This window comes from Falco rusticolus, chromosome 1, assembly GCF_015220075.1.
Source record: "Falco rusticolus isolate bFalRus1 chromosome 1, bFalRus1.pri, whole genome shotgun sequence".
Lineage (NCBI taxonomy): Eukaryota > Metazoa > Chordata > Aves > Falconiformes > Falconidae > Falco > Falco rusticolus.
Window position 1 is genome coordinate 80,981,095 of NC_051187.1, and position 16,843 is coordinate 80,997,937.

The following is a 16,843-nucleotide window of genomic DNA, read 5'->3' on the forward strand; positions in this document are numbered from 1 at the left end:
CTGTTCCTAGGGGACCACAGTGAAAAGGAGAACAATGCTGTATTGGCTCAGCACTTGGAGCTTGATTTGCCCTTTTTGAAACCCTGTGGCTAAGTCATACCCTGAAAAATGAAGTATATCCTGGCCAGATGGCTCAGTTTAAGAAGAAGCAGGCAACTGTGTAGCTGGAATAGCAGGTAATGGAGGTGAAAGGCTGGGTGTAGGAAAAGTCAGCTGTGTACAGGGGGCATAGGATAGAGACACCCTTCCATGAAATCCAATAAAACCTGATCTGGTCATGATTAACTCAACATTTTCAAAATCCTTTTAAGAGCTCACAAAGAAAATAATGTCTAGCCAACTTGTAGTGGTATACGAGAGACCCCCTGACTCTAATATCCCAGGATGTCAGCCCTCTACTTGTTACAGATTTTGATGCTGAACACTGCTTTGCTTCTCCATTCCAGCTTATTTATTTAGCACACTTATGGCTTTATCTCATTTATAACAAGCCCTTGATCATAAGGAAAAGGACATTATACAAAAAACTTAAAATTTATCTGTTTGAGCAGCCTGAACAAGGTTTACATTAAAACCACCAACTGATACACAAAATTAGTGGCAGAACTTCCTCTTATGCCCAGAACCTGTATGCTCAGCTGTGAAACTGCTGAACAGAGAGAATGGAGAAGTGTGAAAAGCATTTTTGATGAGGCTCAGCCATGCTCAAACAAAAATATGCAGGGTATCACAGGACCCCTCAATACCTAGAGCAGTGTCTCCTGTACCCGCTCTATGGCAGACTCCAAAGTCAGTCCAGTTTCTTTCTTCACCTCCTTGCATGGGGACTGCCTGGGATGGGAGACGGAATCCACATTGCCCCCTTGCTCCCAAGGGCAAGTGCAAAGTGACCCTGAGGGAAACAGGATCAGTACAAGATTTTATATCTTTCTGACAGGCCTTCATAAATTTGTCTTTTAAAACAGAGGCCCCTTTTCCATCATACGTATTTTATGGGGAAACAGATGAAAGACTAACAGTGATTGCTACAAGAAGAGAAATACTGAGACTTGCTATCCCAACTCACTTGTCTTGCTTCTGTAACATTACAAGAGTACCAGGGTGCGTAGGAAATACACCAACTTTTGGCTTACTAATGCTGTTCTAAGTAAAAAGTGATCAGTGTACACAGCAAAATACCTTTCCGCCCATTTGAAATAGAGTTGGAAGCGCTCATCTGAACCTTATGAGCAGCTGTGCACATTACAGACTGTCTGAACTATTTTTGCACTTCATTTCTTTAACAGCATCAAATAACTGCCGGGCTCCTTATCTACAAACAGTATGAAAATGTAACAGAAAAAAAACAGTATGAAAAGTAACAAAAAAAGAACCGAGTTGTGTAATGTCCTCCGTTTCCCTTCTTGATCTTAGGTGGTAATTTGCCTAGATTGGCAGCAGCTTAGTAGTAACACACACATAGTGTAAAGGTCTATCTTTATTTTTGCGTGAGAGGTAAAGCCAGCGCGTCACTCATGCCTATCTACCCTGTTCTGACTACGAAGGGGGAAACATTTCCTTTCTTGAATAATTGGATCTAGGACATAGGTGTCGAGATGGGATTTAAGAGCAACTGCTATTTCTTTTTGCAAAATAGGGGTCAAGATGGACCAAACTGAACATATCACCTGTATATGCAGCGAAGTCTTGTGTGTGCTTAGTCCAGTAGTTTAGGCACATAAAATCCCCCAAAAGGTATCTTAGAGCAATCATGCCATGCATCAGTTCCCCAAGTGAAAGCTTTCTCCTGAGGTTCATTCTGATTGCACCTATTTCATCCTGTGCTTTATTGTAAAGACAGCCTTGTGTCTCTCTTCAGGTTCGTTGGGTTTTTTTGTTTTGTTTTGTTGTTTTGGTTTTTTTTTTTTCCCCAATTCAGAAACCTGTCTATATTCAGGTCTTGCTGTTTTGCTCGAAACAGATGGCCCTTCCCGGAGACACACAGTTGAGTGAACAGTCACCGACCACTTTAACATGTGGTAGCATGTTTGTAATCAGATATTTAAAGTGCTAGACAACTACTACTGAACCTTGTCATGAGGAAAATGTAGGTCTGTGTTTACGAAGATCTGAATTATAAACTGGATCCCTGCCAGAGCTTTACTCTTGGGTATAAAATAAAAGATGACTAGTTGAATACTGAATGACATTGATTAAAGCTACCACCTGCCCTGTCTCAGATATGATCACTCACCCCTGTCTCCCACCCCAGTCCCTTAGTGTTTGTTGACCGTTGTATGATTTGCCCATGTAGTAAGTTCGGGATGCAACCAGCTGATCATAGGAAGTACCACCTCTGTAACATCACTAGTTTAGGGCTCAGCTTCCTACCTGTTTTTGGACTACAGACAGGCAAAGGCACCCCAAAAGAAGAGAGTATCAGCCACTGTCACAATGGAAAAAATCTGATGAAGTTGGAGAAAAGAATGGCAAGTGACAAAAGAAATCTGGGCAGAAATTATCGGGGAGCATTACATAAGAAGAGAAAGAAGATTTAAGAGTTATCTAATCCATAAGATAATTTAAGTGTTTACCCTAGGTGGAAACAGCCAGCCTATGGAAGTTGAGCACAGAAGCTCTGACTGTTGGGGGAGGTGGCCGTAGCTCCTTCCACATGCCTCCCCCTTCGCTACAGCGATGGCTGTAAGTAAATAGTCGCAACCAAGAAACAATTCAGTTTCAGAAACACAAAGTTCTTTCTGGTTTTACCTTTACTTGCACTAGAAATACTGCAGGAGGCTGGAAGAAAGTATTGTAGCCTAACCAAGAGGGACATTAATGTTTCAAAACTATGAAAATGGTTGAACTTCTAAGTGAGGGAAAACCAGCTTTACATCAAAATCTCACGCCTGAGCTGCTAAACTCCAGTGGAATAGTTAGATATAATGGTTGTGAAAGACAAAATTATATTATGACTTCATTTTTTTGAAAGCTAAATTGTTAATTCTAAGTTTGGATAAGGATTTAGCAATAAAATGCTTCAGGGATAACTTGTTTTCAATGGGGAATTCTGTGTACAAAACTGATTACAGGATGGAGCCAAATCCCTGCCAAATATATGGGCAGGACCATGAAAGCAGATGAACTACGATTTCCCATGTACTAGAATTCACAATAAGGCCAGGAGCAAAATGAGCACAACCAGAAAGTATTTCAAGAGCCAGGCAGGACTGAGCTACGGGAGAAAGCTGTGAACTTTTCTCTGTGTACCTTTAATCGCTTGCAAGATCTTTCTGAAGAGAGGTAGGTGTTGATCCTACAGTGAACTAATTTAAATATTTATTTTATAATTTGGGAAAGGTATCTTGGAAAACTACAGGAAAAAAAAAGTCAGCCTAAGGTTTATCAAAATAAAACGAACACGCAAACTTTTTCAGAAAACTGGGTACTATTTGGGTTGTACAACACGCAAAAGATGAGAGGACAGTGATAAAAGACCAAGCAACAAAACCCAGTAATGCTGTTTGAAGTAAAATTGTGTTTAAGTTATCCGTCTCTTAAGGTTAAAGCTTGAAAGCTTAGAAAGTAAGCAAACCAAAGTAAGGATTTCCCAGGAACAGGGTTTTGGTTGGGACTCTGCATTGCAACGTTAACTCAGGTAGCTATTGCAGCATCGGCTTGTAATTGAGCAAAATCTTGCAGGATAATAAGGTAAAGCCAGCTGAAAAACTTCTAGGTCAAAGGAAAGGTGAGGGAGTGAAATAGAACTCCATGTGCAAACGCTGAAGAACAAGGTTGCAGAACACAGAAACGACAGATGCTTGTTAAGGGATGAGAAGAGCTTGCTAATAGTTATCATTAATAAAAAATATCTGTACCTCAGTAATGTTAGGCCTGTAGGCAACAGTAAATCAGGGTTTGCTTTCTCATGATCTTAAGGATTATGCACCCACATAAAGCAGGCTCTGCCTTGACAAGCATACAGCGTAATTGTTGTCCAAACACATCCCACTTCCTCACTACGGCTGACTCATAACTGCTTCTGAAAAACTCCCATAGGAACATTTCTTGCAGAGTGAGAAGCAGATGTTGGGGCTTTTTCTGCCCTCCATTTAGCAAGACAGAAGACAGCATCAGTTCGGGACCACACGGGACCCCTGCGGGCGATGAAGCTGAGGTATTTCCAGCAGGTCAGTCTGGAAGCCGCCAGCCAGCTGAGGGAAGCACGGAGCAGGCAAGCAGAGGGCAGTGTAAGCACACCGTTACAGGGCGCAGGGCAGCACGTCCGCGGAGGAAGCTGGAAGAACCAGCTATGGGGGAAAAGTAACGTAAGCAGCGGGAGCTGGTGAGGGCAAGCCACGGCCAGGGTTTCTGGAAGAAGCCCCGGGTGCTGTTCCTGCTCTCTCAGGGACTGCCACAGGCCCAAGCCCCCACATCCCTGCCTTTCCGAGAAGGGGCCCTGCCAGCGTTGCCAAGCGGGTGCAACCAGCTGGGCCAGGCCTGGCCGTGGCAGATGTCGCCCACAGACCGACAAGACCCAAACCCAGCAGGACAGCACCGGCTGGCACGCCCGGGCCCCGGTCCCGAGGAGGAGCGGCCCCCACGGGCCAGGCCGCAGCCCCAGCGCCCTGAGGGAAGCGCCGCCGCTGCTCCCGCCCCACCCCGGGGCGCCCCCGCGCATGCGCAGCCCGGCCAGCCGAGTCCCGCCGGCTGCGCCAGCCGCGCACCGCGTCCGTCCTGCGGCTCCATCCGGGGACGCGATGACGTCATGGCCCCGCGGGCCACGGGCGCCGCTCCCCCCCCCGGTACCTGGATAGCCAATGAAAGCAGGGCGCTGTGCCGCCGCAAGGCCTGCTGGGGGCTGTAGTCGGCACGGCCTCCCCGTCCCAGGCGGCGCCGCAGCTGTGCGTCCCTGCGGGAACGGGCCCGCCCCCCGCCCCTTGTGGGCCGGGCCGGCTCGCCCCGCCGCCCTATGGCAGAGCGGGTCAAAGTTCGGCGGGCTGGCGGTTCAGCCAATGGGAGCGGGCGGGTGCCGGGCGGGGGCGGAGCCGGCTGTGTTTTGTTCCATTGCTGTTGGGGAGCCCGGTCCATACGCGCAGGGGAGGCGGCCCGGACGGCCGCGCGCAGGTACCGGCGCTGCGGTGGGGGAGGCCGAGGGGAGGGGGTGGGGCGGGCAGCGCCCGGCGGCGGAGGGCGAGCGCAGCCGGCAGGTAACAGCAGTTCCGGCGGCAGCGCCGGGCGGAGGGGAGGCGGCCAGGCCCGCACCGCTTGCCGGAGCCCGGGTGGCGGGGCGGACCGGACAGCTCTCGGCGGGCGGGGGAGCGAGCTCTGCCGCGGCGCGGGGGGGACCCTGCGGCGTGGAGGTGTCACCCTGGGGCGGCCCTTCCCCGCGGCAGCGGCGTCCCGGTGCCGCAGAGCTGCGGGCTGCTCGCCTCTCCCGTTATATCGATAGATCGTATCGGTAGGGGTTATATTTGCGACGGTGTCGGGACCGGGGCCCGCGCTCCGCCGGCGGAGGTGAGCGTTGGCTGCCGCTTCCCCTGCCCGGAACGGCAGGCCGCCTTTGGAAGTGGAACGGCGGCTGCCCGCGGCCCTGGCAGAGACAGAACACCCCAAAGCCCAACTTGGTAGCGTCAGCCGGTGCCGCCGCCCGGATGGGCCCTGGGCCGGCGGAGCGGAGACCCCTGGCAACTAGGGCCAGGGCCCTGGCGGCGGGAGGGGAAGGGCCGGTGCCCGGGCTCCGCGTCCCTTTGTGCCGCTGCCCGGCGGGACACATGCCTGCAGGGTCGTACCTCGGAGGCGAGTCCCCCCGCTTGCCCCAGAGTAGGGTTATCTCGGCGCAGGGGCGCGTTTTTCCACGGTAGCCGCCCGCCGCCGCGGTTCCGGGGTGAAAGCCGTCATCTTTTTCTCCCTTCCCCTCCCTCAGCGATAGGAAAGTTGGTTTCTAATCTGTGCCTCCTGAGTGTAACGACCAGTTGGGTTCAAAAGTCCGGGATCGGCGAGTGAATAGGCCCTTTGTGTGAACCCGGCTTTTCTAAGGGCAGGACCGTGGCTTTGTTCTGATTATTTGGCTTATTAAACGTCGCCTGGACAGCGTGAGGGCGAGCAGAACCGTGTGCCCGGAGGGAACGCGTGCCGCACGTTCTGGATGCTCTCGGGAGGCCGCTGTAGGAGCCGCGAGGCGAGCGGAGAGCCTGGCCGGCCTGGGGGACCCGCCGGTTTAGCCGTGGTTATTTCAACTTCTCTGGCACGGAGCTGGAAGTTATGGCGTTTTTCTCTTTAGGTGAAGGAGATGTCTGTCATAACCGTCCAGAAAACGGGTTACAGAAAGAGTGCTTGGGGGTAGTACCCTAACGTTCAGGTTTGGAGGGTTGAGAGTGGTGATTCAGACCAGATAAACCAGTGGCTCTTCATGTGCATGCTGAGTTCTAGGCCTCGGGATGAATTGAGCCAGCTGGTCAAATCTATTTTCTGGTTCACTGTGCTTACATTAAAATTAGCTCCTGAGAACAGTTATTACAGCCTTTACTGTTACATTGCCTCCCATTCATATGCCTGACTGCTAGAAAATATTTTTGTCAAAGCCATTTTTGGCAAGAACCAGTAAGTTTGTGTATCTTGTGGCACTGAAGTGTTCCTGGATGTGTTTTAATTGTGAATAGTCTGTTTGCTTCAAGTCAGGCTTATGAAGTCTGGAGTATGATGTTTGCTGAATAGCAGAAACTTTCCTGATGAAGCATGTGGCTTGATCTGGTTTTATTGGACATGCAACGTACATTATCAAGCCCAAAGAGCTTCTGCCTTTATAATTATTGTGCTTCTGAGAAAGCCTGTAGAACTGCACTCAGAGGCAGGAGATCAGTATGTGTAAGGACCTAAAATGTACATTTCAAGTAGTTCCACATAAGCTAGTGGAACTCCTAACTAGAAAATGGCTTTACTACTGGCTCACTTTTGAATTTCTGGGAAATACTACTCATATTACTAAGTCTGTTATGTTTAATCATCCCTATTTTTTTTGTCAGTTACAGTATGCTACCCCTCATCATATGGGAGCACATGCTGCCTATTGGACATAAACTCAAAATACTGATTTGCAAGATCATCCCCCTAATGATATCCTTTCAGGATGTTCCATGCTGTGGTAATCTGGCTGTCCTCTAGCAGCCTTTACCGACCAGTGTGTAACCCGTGGTTATTGTCTCTTCAACTTGAGAATTAAAGTTGATTAAATAATTGTAAAGGGATATTTTAAATTTGGTGTAGTTAAACGTCCCTACTTCCTCTTGAAAAGCTGTTTTTCTGCAGGGTACTATGATTCAGAAGAATAAGGAGGCTGGAAGAAGGAATGCTGTTTGCATTTGCAACCATTGTGTTAAGCTTTGAAAGTTTGGTAAAGGCATAAAAGTGTATTTATGAAAATATAGGGGGCAGATAAACTGAAAGCTTAATGTTACTGAGATAACTGCAGTTTGTTGCATGGTTTGCCTTATTTAAAAAGACACTAAAACAAATCATGAAAGATTTATTCCTTCCTATAGGAATTCCTTGAAAGTCTGGTAGCCATTACTGTAGCTCCTTCTTTTAGTTCCTTCTCCTTTTCCTTTCCCTGTTCTTTCTCCCCCTTCCTCTGTTGCCTCCCACCAATCTACATTCCTTTGTGTTAGCAGTGATGATGGCAGTTCTAGTCACCTCCTGTGGTTTGATAGATTATTCCCTTTAGAAACATGGTGTACTTAAAACTTTCCAAACAATTCTTTCCTTGCTCCTGCACTTTTTTGATGCTGGTTTTGGGTTTTGTTCTAAGAATTTGTCCTTTCTGGTTTGAGTTTTCTTAAATACTAGTAAGAAGTCTTGTTAATACTAATATTTTCCACTAGATGTTTAGGATTTACATTTCTTTTTGTGTCATTTCTTGGTCATAATATAAACAGAAACTTTGCCTGAACTTCCCTCTCCCCTTTGAGCTCACAAGTTTTGTGCTTTCTTTTCACAGAAAACTTTGCTTGCTTAAAACTTTCATTTTTATTTTTATAAAAAAAAAAATCATCGTGGACTATTTTTAGATTACTGTTCTTGAGATTTGGTATTTATGTGAAGAATGATCTTGAAAGTAAATGTTCGTAGGACCTTGTCTTTAATCTTGTACAATCTACATGTAAACTTAAATTTTGCAGTATGTTATGGTAGAATGTGTAAGAGATTCCTGTCCATTGCGGAAGTAGCTGTAACTTTTATTCTGGATACTGTAAGGAACGTAAGCTTACTGGAGGGCTGAAACTACACACAGAAACCTGTGAAGGGCTTTATGGGCACTCCTGAAGGGAGGTTTAATTGAGCAGAAGGCAGCCCTGTTGATTAATTCTAGGGAAGGAATTCATGGTTAGGAAAACAGCTGCTTGAACTCAGCATAGTGGGTGATGCTTTTTTGGTAGGTAAGTTGATTTAATCTATTGACTGTGTATACCTGAGAGGTAGCCATTTGTTGGCAATGTGTTTTTTACTATGTCATGAAGTTTGTGTGCTTGACAAGATTTTAGCAGTGTTGTATTACAATCCAGTGATGAAATAGTCTGTATAAAAAGTCTGTGCTTTGTTGCTATCTTCTAACCGTAAGCACTGTGCTAGGGGGATTGAAACAGTCATGTTTTCAGAAAATTATTTTCTGTAAGGGTTCTCTTTCCCCCTCAATAGGAGGTCTGTAAAAATAAAAAAAAGGAGGGGGAGGACAGGGACTGGCGGGCGGTGATGTGGGCATGTTTTAAACTCCTTTCTAGGCAGTTTTATAAATTTTTCACTGATGACCCAACTGGTTATTGCAGTATTGTTTAGTATTGAAAAACCTGAAATCAAGGTAATTTACCATTTCTACATTTTCTGCTGTTTGGCTTTTCTATTTTTGGGAAAAATCATTAACAAGGTGTTAAGAAACTCCTTGGCTAATTTCTGATGTTTTGTAGTGGGCACAAATAACTTCTGAAGGCCATGTTTCTGCTAATTTTTAGGTTGAGGGGAGGAAGTAGGCAGGGTTGTTACTAAAATTATCTGGGTTATGGCTCTTGGTTTACTGACAGCACTATTTTTTAAGTAAGCAGTTGAATATCATGCTCTAGAAAATACGAAATTTTAAATTGAGAAGCTTCCTGAGTTACAAAACCAAAACTAATATAATTGGCTTTTTGCTGTTGGAGCTTGATCATAGTTTAGTGAAACGCAGGCCATCACCTATGTTTTGCTTGTTGGGTGTTAACAGTAAGATCAAGATCTGATTACCTAATGTTAGCATTATTGCTCTGAATTTAGTATGACAACATTGGTTTAAGTTCCTGTGAAAATGCTAGTAAAGTACAGGGAAGAATACTGTCAATGAGATACCAAATTGCAGGCCTAGAGTTTTGGACATACGGTACCAGCAATGGCAGTTGCTCCTTAGCGTGTGTAAGTGGCTGTACAGATAGAGCTGAGAGTGTTAAACAATATTTTACCTAGAGCTGTCATTAGAAGTGTAATTTGCAAAACCTACTTGGTATACTAAGACCTACATGTCATTGTGGGAAAGGCATCTGAGATGGAAGAAAACTGTTTCTGCATTTGCTGAGTTTTAAAATTGGAACCCAGCTGGTAGAGAAAATAGTTGAAGAAATAACTGTAGCAGCACTGTCTGTACCTTCACTTTTGTGTTTTAGACAGATCTGCGATGCTGCAAGACATGATCTGAATTCTCTTTTTTTCCTGAAGAATACTTGCTTATCCTTAACACTCCTCTCATCCAACCATTCTTGGCAGCTGGCTTGTTGGTTATTTGTTAATGCACTGAATTTTTCTGGGTTTATGAAATGCCACATTTATGATTTGGCAGTTTTTACCCTGAGGTTAAGGTGGATTGACTTCAAAAATAAAGAAAAACCTTTACTGTCCTAGTAAGACCTCATACAAGGAGGCTGTGGCTTCTCTTCTACTGTCGCCTCCCCTTGAGCTGTGAATGAGAATAATAGGAACTTCTGTTGTGTTATATTAACTTTAGGTCTCTAATTTGCATCTGAAATAACATTGTGAACAGCATTAATGCCTTTGAGGGGTTTGGGAGGTTTTTTAATCTGTAGGGTAAATGTGTTTTTTAACCTAATTGGGCAGTTCAAATTATTATTGCAGCATGTTTAATTTTTGCTCAGTGCAGTTTGCATTGTTAGTGGCACTAAATCTTTCCTTCAGTGCTGTGCACATGTATTGTGGTTCACCTTCTTAATGGTGGCATTAGATTTTGTACTAGTATTGTGGTTCACCTTCTTAATGGTGGCATTAGATTTTGTACTAGTATTGTGGTTCACCTTCTTAATGGTGGCATTAGATTTTGTACTAGTAAACTATTCATCAGTTTCATACAGTTTCAAACATTACATAGTATCCACTATTCTTTATTCTACCCTCCAAAGTTTATTTATAGGAAAGATTCGTGTTCTAAAGGTAATGCTTCCTTTAACTCCCCCTGTTTTCCCAATGAAAGATGTACTTTTCTGTCTTACTTCAAGATTTTTGTTGATTTGACCTCTTTTGGTTTTAGAAGAATGAAAATTTGTCATATTTAAGGGATGATGCAAGTGATAAAAGCTGTATGTCATTTGGATCTTGTCAAACCCTGTTGCTTTATCAACTTCCACAGTCCAAAAGTAGTATACAGAATATGAGAAAGGTTAAAAAGTTGGAGCCTCAGATGTCATGTAGATTACGAATCAATAGAGTTGTGGAAACATGCTTGAGGCCTGATGGGTCTAGATCTGTGGGGTTCTGTCTCTTGCTACTCAGCATATATTTCTTGGTCAACATGTAGATGGCCACACAGGTTGCAGGTGTTTTTTGTATCACAGTAGTCCACTTGAGCTTGGCTATGTGCATGCTTGCTTACCTCATCTTCCATGGCACTACATTCTGAGCAGTCCTGTCTGGTTCAACATTCAATATTTTGAAGCTGCTGAATTCCTGGAGGGTAAGATGGACTGTTGCTGCTCTCTTACTTTCATGTTTCACAAATCAGAAGGATGGCATTTAAACAAAGCAGACAAGTACCTGGATAAATACTTATAGTACCAAAACCACCACAGAGAATGGATTAAGGATAGTATTTTGGGTTTGTTGTATGTTGCTTAGGTGTCCTATTTGTGCTTGAGTTCTTAAAAGTTAATTCTTTCCTGGTTTAGTGACTTTAGATTTTGCTATTTAAATGTAAACATGTAACTTCTCATGTGCAGACTTCCTCTGACTGGCTGTAGCTAATGCTGTCTGCTTCAGCTCCCCATCTGTAAAATCCTGCATATCTTAGTTTTTATTTTGGAGTATTTGGTTTGCCTGCAGCACTTCCCATCCTCAGGAAGTCCTAACCAAGCCTAAGGCGATAGTTGCAGTAAGAGTTGTGCGCATATGTTTGCGTGATGGTGCTTTGTGACACTACATCAATGAAAGCTATTACATCGCTGTCCTAGGCTGTTAGAAGGCTAAGCACGCTTGTCTTTCTGAAGTAATCAGCTTCTGCTTTCTGTTGGTCAGGAGAAAGATACGACAGGATTCTGCAACATTGCTGAAATTTGCATACTGCCATGGGAGATAATTGGAGTTGAGTTATTTTGTGTGAAGAAAGTATGAGGCAGGTGTGACTTTTTTTTGTTGTGTGGTAAAATAACTTGGAACATGTAAATCCTGAAGTTTTTTAATTTGAAAAATCAGAGAAGTAACTTCTAGCTCACTGAAACTAAAAAGTACAGTGTAGGAGGTTAAGCAAAGATATTACAGTGGCTTGAAATTGAGGTAGCCTTTTAAGAGGGCTGAAAGAGGTGTAGGCTGGTTGTAAGAGGCCCTTGCCCTGTAGCGGTATTGCACATCTAATGTGATTCGTACAAGAAGCTTGAGCAGCTCTACTTTCTATTCAGTCCAGTGCTTTCCTATTCTCAGCATTGAAACTTATTCTGAATATGGTATTAGACATGCTCCTGACTGCAGGTCAAGCTGATTGCCCAATTCCCTACATGTGAGGGACACTTTCTGCTGTAATAATCATAAAATCATTTAGGCTGGAAAAGACCCTGAAGATCATCAGGTCCAACTGTTAAACCAGGACTGCCAAGTCCAGGGCTAAACCATGTCCCTGAACACCACATCAACATGTTATTTGAATGCTTCCAGGGATTTTGACTACCACCTCCCTGGACAAGCCTGTTGCAATGCTTGACCACCCTGTCAGTGATTGGATATTAGGAAAAAAATCTTCTTCTAAACCTCCCCTGGTGCAACTTCAGGCTGTTTAGTAATAATAAGTAATCTTTTAAAAATATTTGAGCTGTTCTTTGTCATGTTCCTGTTTCGTTGTGTTTTGCCCTCCACCCTGGAGCCTTGTGATACTTGTGGCCTAAATAAAATAGGGTATTCAATCCTTCCCCAGAGGTCATGTGTTTTCAGCTCTAATCATTCTTGTTCTCTCAAATTGGTTCACATTGGTCTTTGAGTGTGGTGCTTAAAGCCCAACTTTGTACTACAGCTGAGGCTTTCCTGTGCTGAATGGAGTAAAAAGACTGTTTCATATGCCCTGGAGCTGGTATTCCTGTTTATGCATCCCCATACATTTGACGTTCTTACAACAGCTTAACACTTGTTTCAAGGTCAGTTTGTTGATCCAGCCTAGCCTACAGCTTTCTTCTGAAGAACTGCCCTCTGGTTTGCTCGGTTAATCCTGCCTGAGCATACCTTTCAAACCTGAATTGTATCCTGCTTCTCACAGAACAGTTTTTCCAGTATGTCGGAGTTAAGCAGGATTTTAGTGCTGTGGTGCAGTTCTTCTTGCCTTTCTCCTACTTCAAACAAGCCTACTTTGCTGGGAGCAGATGATGGGAAACAAAGAAATCTGTGAACTGAGGTGTTTGGTGTGCTCTCCCATGCACCATTGATAACTGCTCTCTAGGTATGGTTATTCATAGTATTGCATTCATTGTACAGCCTTTGCTTACCTTCCAGTAGCAGAAGTCTTTAAATCTAGGTATATGACCTCAGTAGGTTCTCTTCTGTCCCTAAACCCTGTTACTCTGATGTCAAAGTGAACCTGGTGGGTGCTGCTCACCACCTTTTGCCTTTTAGTGCTCACAAAAGCTTCCCCATTCTTCTCTAGGATTCTGCTGGGATGTGGGCAATTGGAGACCTTTTTTCTGAAGATAATGTGGAACGAAGGCAGGCCTAGCTTCAGAAACTGATGTCTGAACTTTTTTTAAAAAAGCATGGTCTGTTCCTGGCTGTACTCAAATATATCACTTAACACCCTAATTCTGGTACCTTGCAGGTAGTTCCAGGTGTTGTAGAGTGACTCTGAAGTAATCGGTGGTTAGGGTTGTTTTAAGCTCTCTGTTTGTGAAATGAAACTTCTCTTGCATTGCAAGCTAGGTGGCGAAGACTAAGCCCTGCTACTTGGAGCTAACTTTTCTTTAGGGTACCTTTCTTGGATTTTTATTTGGAAGTATTTGTTGACATGAGTGCAACTTTCTCTTTGAAATCTTAGCTCTTGTAGTATCTTGCCTGCTGAATTTGATTCATAATGAATCTTGCACTTCATAGAAATTGATTTCTGAGCCCTGTCTCTACTGGGATTGTTTGTGGCTCTGTAAATACTTGTCTTTGTTGTTTCTCCAGCATCTCTCCCTGTAAACTTTCAAACTACTTTGCATTTCCACCTTCCAGTAATTTCTTTAGTCTTGCTCTAATCATTGCCCTGCTTGTGGTGCCTGCATATGTAACAGTTTATTCTCATCGCATAGATATATTTGAGTGTAGTTAAAGTTTTGATGCCGTTGCCTGCAAGCTGGCATAATTAATTTTCTAACCATTCTTTCCACTGTGTGCTTCAGGGAGACTGGCAGCTATCCTTTGAAATCACACTGTAGTCTTAAATTGAGCAGAGGTTTAGAAAGTCTGATAATCTGTCTTTGAGGATGTTGAATGTTTGTTAGCTGAGATGACTTGAGTGATTGCTTTTAACCCACAGTATGTTGCCAGAAGAGTAAAGCAGCATCTCCTGGTGTTTGAGAAGCTAAAGGCGATGTGGATTGTGAAATGTATCTTGAATGTACTTTAGAATGTTAATACTTGTTTGAATTCTGATGCACAAGATGAAGTATAGTTGCTTATTTTTAATGTTATGAAAAAGTAAAAGGGCTTTTTAATGTCTGTTTGCATAATGCCTTTTCTTAAGATCACTACATCTCCTCTTCAAGCTGTTAAGAGCTTCATGCTGTTATCCCAAAACTTCAATTTTTGCTGTGTAATATTATAACTGAGAAGTATCCCCCACATTATCTGTGAAGGACGTGGTGCCTGGTGTGGATTGGGGGTGTGGGTAAAGGGGGATGGATGCTGTGCTTGAGTGCAGTGTTTGTACATTCACTACTTGTAAACCAAGGCATATCCCAGTTCCTGCCCTCAGGTTAGATATTCAGGGTGGGATTTACTTGCTTAGCTTCTAGACCTTTGGCTGAATTAACTGTTCCAAGCTTATAATAGGCCATAGAAACAGGGATATGGTTTTTTGTTAGGATGCTTTTTTAGGCTTGTTAAATGCATCCTGCTGTCAGCGATGCTGCTAGGCAAGCTTGGCTATGGAAACTGCAACTGAGGGTGGTACAGGGGGAACTGTGTTAAGAAAGGCTCTCTCAAGGTGGTTTATACTTGGTTGTGGAAGGTTTTTCTGTAGTGTGTGGTGCTCAAATTTTGGTAATATAATCAGTTGCAAAACGCCATGTATCCTTGAAACTCTAAAGTTCAGTCCTGTTAAATATACAGTCTTAAATGTTGAAACTGGTTCAGTGGGACCTTCCCTTCTCTGGGAGGATCAAATAAAACCAAACCGATTTCTAAATTCTAAACTAGTTGTTTAATTGTAAAGCTGAGCCAAACTGAAATGAAGTAAATGCCTCTTGCACCTGCAGAAAAGGATGCAGCTGTCAAAAGTGTTTATCACTTCAGTACTACTTGGGTCCAGGTGCTGTGGCAGTGACTTCCCCTAATGCAGTGGTTTGTTTCAGATCTTCAGCAGAAAAGATGTTACTGCTTTATGCAGACTATAGTATGCTTAAACTTTGCATGAGTGAAGATGCCAGAAACACAGATGTAATTTCAGCAGCTTGTTTCAAAAAGTGTGCTTTATCTAAAACATACTTTATCAGTATTGGAAGATCATTTGAAATATGAAGTGTCTTCAGGTGAAGAAAACCTGAGAGGACATGCTTGCATCTCTTTTACTGTTGACCTTATCTGATAGTCTTTACTGTTTTGTCCTTCAACTTGGTTACTAGAAACTGATTTTGTCAGAATGCAGTAATCTGTAAAGTTAATTGCCCAAGTGGGAGGACACAGATTTCCCTGCTGAACAGTCATGGTCCTGTCCTTTCTTGCACTGTTTGCAGATGTTACGTGCTTGACTTGCTAGTCAAGTGACTTACCTGCCATCATTTAAAGCTGCTAAATTTCTGTCCCAGTCGGTGAAGATTAAAACTAGAGGCTCTTCTCTTTTTTTCAACATTCATTTTTCAGCTGGCGTTTTTGGGTTGAAATAAAATGGAGTTACTCTGCCCTGTAGTAACTGAAGTGTGGTCCATAATACTTGTGTACTGATTGGCACCTTCTGCCCATTGGCTTCCCATACAGGGGCATGGTTTTGAATTACAGGTTCTGTTAGCCCGTACTGTGTGAGTAAACTGCATGATTTGGAGTCTTAATGACTTCTAGGAATCTGCTTTGGCAAATGAGTCTTTCCGCAGAACTTGCTCGTAGAATTAATGAGTCATTCATTAAACATCTGATAGTGTTGAGGTACCACACAGTGAAAATACTGAGCTTTTCCATCAGGCAGAAGGTTTTTATTTCAGTATTAAAGAAAAAAAATCACACTGATGTAGTTAGAGATCACTGGGGTTTTTTTCTCTGACTTAAGAGAGTCATCATCTCTTACGTGGTGTAACTTTGTCTCTTGAGATTTCTTTTACTTCATGTAATTATTACAAATGCTTTTTTCCAAATACCTACTGCAGTTGTGTACCTCTTGGTTTGTGTCTTGACCTCTAGCACAGCATTTCCTGCATCCAGCTGTTCAGTGTGCTGTGGGAGGCTGAATGCATAGACAAAGTAGTTATCTTGCTTTTGGAATGGTCTGCTGAACTGGTAAGAGCTGCATAGCTCAACTGAACTAATTTTTATTGAAGTGCCTTAAGTCTGGCAAGAGGGATGTCCCTGGTGACACTTGAATTAATATCTGAATTGAGTGCTGAAAGCACACATGATACTGATATATATACTGCTTTTGTCTTCGTATTTCATTCCATTATTTTAATGGACTTTAATTTGTGGTCTGCTCATACTTGGAGCATCGTAGACTGTTACTGAGGGCTCACATTTACTAGAGCGTACTGCTCTATGAAGTGCACATCTCCTCAGAGACATTACCGTTCAAAAAGTCATGGGATGTGCAGAACAGAAGTTGGAATGTGATGAATAACCAAGTCAGTACGAACTGTAACTTAGCAAAGTAAGGAACAGCCACAACAAATTGTCCAAACTGACATTCAATTTAGTATTGTAGTGCGATACCTGAGACCACTTTCTGTTAAAGAAAATTCTTGCTACTTGAAAGCTGTGAGGTATTTAAGCTTTTTTTTTCTGATGGATCACGTTCTTAGATGGGTGTTGTAAAACTTGAGGTCTTTAAGTGTGTTGCCTCCTGAGGTGGTGTCTCCTGCCAGACAAATTCAAGTCTCTTGAGTAACAAATTACAGATGGTCAGCCATGATAGAGACCAAGTTTGGGCCATGAGCAGGAACTTGGCTGGCTGTTACACACC

The 16,843-nt window shown here is 43.6% G+C and overlaps 1 protein-coding gene across 1 annotated transcript in view; it reads left to right on the top strand.

Annotated features, from left to right (window-relative positions):
* Window positions 1-5,014: 5,014 nt before the first annotated feature.
* Window positions 5,015-16,843, top strand: part of FAM53A (family with sequence similarity 53 member A) — a 74,025-nt gene continuing 62,196 nt past the window's right edge. Inside the window, exon 1 of the mRNA XM_037386786.1 lies at window positions 5,015-5,106. The gene's annotated coding sequence lies outside the window, so the exon portion shown is untranslated. The remainder of the gene's footprint in view (window positions 5,107-16,843) is intronic.